Source organism: Coffea arabica, chromosome 6e (assembly GCF_036785885.1).
Source record: "Coffea arabica cultivar ET-39 chromosome 6e, Coffea Arabica ET-39 HiFi, whole genome shotgun sequence".
Classification (NCBI taxonomy): Eukaryota; Viridiplantae; Streptophyta; class Magnoliopsida; order Gentianales; family Rubiaceae; genus Coffea; species Coffea arabica.
In genome coordinates, this window is record NC_092321.1 from 48,950,135 (window position 1) to 48,954,900 (window position 4,766).

Here is a 4,766-nt window from a genome sequence, read left to right on the forward strand (position 1 = left end):
CAAATTTGATGAGAAAAATATATATGTCTTTATTACATTTCATTAAGATGCTTTTTTTTTCCTCTTTTAATGATAGCTTTCAAATATACATTTTTTTGTCATTGTCACTTGTCTACATTTTTCATTTAACAAATTTAATTAGTGTACAAATTAATAATATACTTATTTACTTTTTTGATTTAAAATTATTTGTATAATTTGTTCAGCAAATATACATAGAGAAATTGAAAAACAGTAGGATTAATAATGGTTAGCATTTTTGCAGAAGTTTTTTGTGTTTGACATAGGGACATCTATATATGAATTGGATTTATAGCTTATCAGTAAATTTGCTTTTCAAGGCAAAAGAGATTAAATTGAAGTACATTAACATAAAGGATAGGCAAATACAAGATAACAGAATTAAAATATACGTAGGTAGCGTAGCAAGTCAAAGCAGCTAAGTCAAAGTACATTAACACAAACGATAAATAGATATAAGATAATTAAATTAAAACACAAGTAATTCAGTTATGAAGCACATAAGCATTATATTGTTGGAAACTAATTTTATGCATAATCATTGTGAAGGTTCATTTAAGTCTGCTGGCCAGCTGGGACTTGTTCAACTTCATAGCTGGTGACAATGGTAAAAGCTGTTCCTTTGATTGCTTTCTCTTTTGGAGTTGCATTCTTAACAAAGCACAGGAGTCTCTTTCCTTGGAATATATTAAGTGGTGATGTTAGTTCAACTATATAACTTTAAATGACAATAAAAACATGAATAAATATAAAGTCAAATGTTACTAAATATTTAAACATGAACAAATCAAAATAAAATTGACACAGAAAAATGTACATTGCATTAAGCAAAAATAATAATCTTGTTCTGTATAATAGGATACAATAAATTTTAACTAATCTTTTGCTTTACATTAACTTTAAATGATAACTTATTTTGACAAATATAATTTTAAATGATAAGGTTGAAAACTCGAATAGAAATAATTAAATCTTAAGTTAATTTGTCAAATAAAGTTGAAATGTTAATGTAAATAGTAATAAATATAAATTCTAATTGAATTATATATGTTCAAAATATAGAGATTGAAAAGTCTCCTCAAAATAATTCAACCTTATAAAGAAATGGTAAATGCAATATAATTTGGGTCATTGAGCACATTTAAAGCAATGTAAGTCCATAGAGAAAGCAAAAGGGAAAGCTCAAAATTCAGAGAATAAAAATATGAATAAACATAAAGTCAAATGTTACTAAATATTTGAACATGAACAAATCAAATTAAAATTGACACAGAGAAATGTACATTGCATTGAGCAAAAATAACAATCTTGTTCTTTATTATAGGATAGAATAAATTTTAAATAATATTTTACCTTACATTAACTTTAAATGATAACTTATTTCGACAAATATAAATTTAAATGATAAGGTTGAAAACTAGAATAGAAATAATTAAATCTTAAGTTAATTTGTCAAATATAAGTTGAAATGTTAATGTAAATAGAAATAAATATAAATTCTAATTGAATTATATCTATTCAAAATTTAGAGATTGAAAAGTCTACTAAAAATAATTCAACCTTATAAAGAAATGGTAAATGCAATTCTAATTTGGGTCATTGAGCAAATTTAAAGCAATGCCAAGTCCATAAAGAAAGCAAAAGAGAAAGGTTAAAATTCACACAAAGTGCCACGTGTCAGCAAAAGGGACTACTATAGTAACTATGGCCTTTTGTTTATCTTATAGTAAGATATATATATATATATATATATGTTGGCATTAAATATGTTCCCATATCGTTCTTTCTCTAACTGAAAATGTTTTACAAGAGATTTCCAAAATGCTGCTCTCTTCTAAATTTATCAGAACTTTTGCCTACCTTTCTCTTTAGTCTCTCAACTTGCACCTACATTTATCTTTAGTCCCTCAACTTTTAAAAGTAAATATTAGGTTTTTAAACTTATATATTTAGTCCTATGTAGTCTCTGCATTCCAACTAAAGGATGCTACTTTTACACTTCCACCAAAGATTTGATTTAAGTTTATTTTCACCTTCTAAGTTAAAAAATGATGCTTATTAGCCCTTTTTAATAGTTTTATTTAAATACTTAATCATTGATTAATTTGACTAACCTAAAAGTGACAACACTACACTTCTAACAAAATACATAAACTAAAAAATGATTAAAGCATTCTTTGACAAATGAAAAGTTTGGTGTGGATTTATGTTTACAAAATTTACTAATTTTATGTATTATTTATTTTATCATTACTATTGTTATTCATCGATTTAAAGTGTAATCCAAAGGAAACAAAACAAAGATTATATCCAACAAGAGTAATAAGATAGATAAATAAAACAATATATATTTTTTGCTTTTGTTAATTCAATAATTTTTTATAGTCAACATTATTTAAAAAATGATAAATCATGACAATTAAAAATCACAAAAACATAGATATGAATTATTGTTCCCATATTTAGTTTATGTTTGCTCACTTTTAAGTACATATATTTGACGTAGCTACTCCTGTATGCTAAATTTGTTATTTGAATCCAACTTGTTCTATTAACCCATAATACAAGGATACAATTCTTAGTAGTTGTAAATTTGCACAAAATGTACTCTCAGAGAAAATTTGCTAAACAATTGCTTTATTATTATTATTTATTTTTGTTTAAACTAGTCAAGAATTTCATATTTATCCAAAACCACTGAAGTGCGTAAATTGCCCTAACTTTTAAATTTGGGAGGAGGCAAACTGACATTGATTGACACTTTAAGAGAGGCAAAATGAAACTTATCCTACTTCTAATTGGCCATTGGGACAATTTAAAACCAAAATCAGAAGTTTAAGGACTTAATAGACAATTTAAAAAGTTGAGGGACTAGATATGAACATTGGTTTTAGTGGACTATTGGAGTCATTTAATTGTGCAGATACGAGGCGCCAAATTTTAATTAAAGCATGAAAATATAAAAAGATAAAATTAAATATGACAGTTGTTTTTTCTTTTAGTTCATTTATTGTTTGCTCATTTTTCATAAAACCCAAACACAAGAAACTAATATTCTTCAGAAAAATTTTTCGTTTCCTTTAAAACGAAATCATTTTTAACAAGGCTTCTAACTACAAATATGCCAATAAGGGCTGCTAACACCTGTAAAACAAACCCAATTCCTCCACAAAGTTGCTCCCACCAAGACCAATACTAACCTTCAATTAGCTATTATTGAGGATTGTCATTTGCCTACATGCTAGAATAAAATATATGCATATTCCCATACATGCTTAAATAAAATGTGTGAAAGTGTCCTAAAAGCTTGAAAATTTCCTGTACAACGTGTACTTTTAAAAACATAAAGACAAATTTGATACTTGTAAAAAAAGTTTTTTGTGCAAGTTTGAGAATTGAGTCCTTCCTGCTCCTAAAGATTGTTATTTTGACTCTATAAAATTCAAAACTAAAGTCAAAGAAAAAAACAGAAACAAAGGGGAGATTCCAGAGTAAAGGCCCATTGATTCATGAGAACCTTACTAACAACTAGTCCCATTGTTTACGAAAATGTTGGCTTCTATTTCACTTTGGGTCTTATTGAAGCTTCTCTTTTATGGCAGCATTATCGGTGGAATGAAATGTAGGATGTGGGAATCCGAGCCATGATCAAGAGGAGCTGAACCAGCCTAACAACACAGCACCACCGCTTACTTTTATAACATGTAGGAATCCAAGTGATGATCAACAAAAGATGGAGCACCACCGCACCACACCGCACCATGAATATATGTATATTTTTTAATCGTAGATATAGACAGATAGAATGGTCATTTTGTGATCAAATGACGAAGAAGCCAATGCTTCTTATGATCTGACCATTTTTCATTGAAGGATAGAAACGAAAATCAGGGATACTATGGTCAAAAACAAACTCATCAGTCAGTAAACTACAGTCATGCAATCGTCCATCACCAGCTTTCCATGACCAAATGTTGCTGTGCTATTCCACAAATGCCCACCCAAGGAAAGTGCCAATAGGGGACGAAATCTACTGTTCCCAACTTCATTTCGCCTTTATACTTCTTAGGATGTACCATTACATATTGAGAGTTATCGAATTTTTTTAATCTTTTATTATTTGTGGTTCTCTTGAGTTTACATTAAGAATTAATCTTACATACACTGATAGTGTATACACTAATAGATATGGATGCATGTCATCTAATCTCAAATTGAATTTTAATTTTAATTTTTATATGTGTTATGTATCTATCCCCACTAATATACACACTAATAGTATATACAAGATTAACCCTTATATCAATACAAACTACTGTTAAATGGGCTAAGCTATATGTTTTTCAAGTGGGTAAAATCTTGATATTTGTATCAATACTAATATCTTACATCATATACCTACGAACAAGAAAGCTATGAGTAATGCAACTATGAATCTCATGGAGAGTTTGATCCTGACTTAAGATGAGTGCTGTTAGGATACTTAACACATGCAAGTCGGACAGGAAGTGGTGCTTCCAATGGCAGACGGTTTAGTAACGCATAAGAATCTGCCTCGGTTGACAATCTGTGTCATGCCCATGTCACTAACTTAAAGATTTAAGTAATCTCACACGTAAGATCGTGCCCATGTCTTTAATCAGATCATAATCTGCTGTAGAACAATAAGCTTTACTTCTATCGCTACTCACGACTGTCAAGCAGATGAAAGAAGGGCCCAGCCAAATGATGAAGGGGAGACCAAA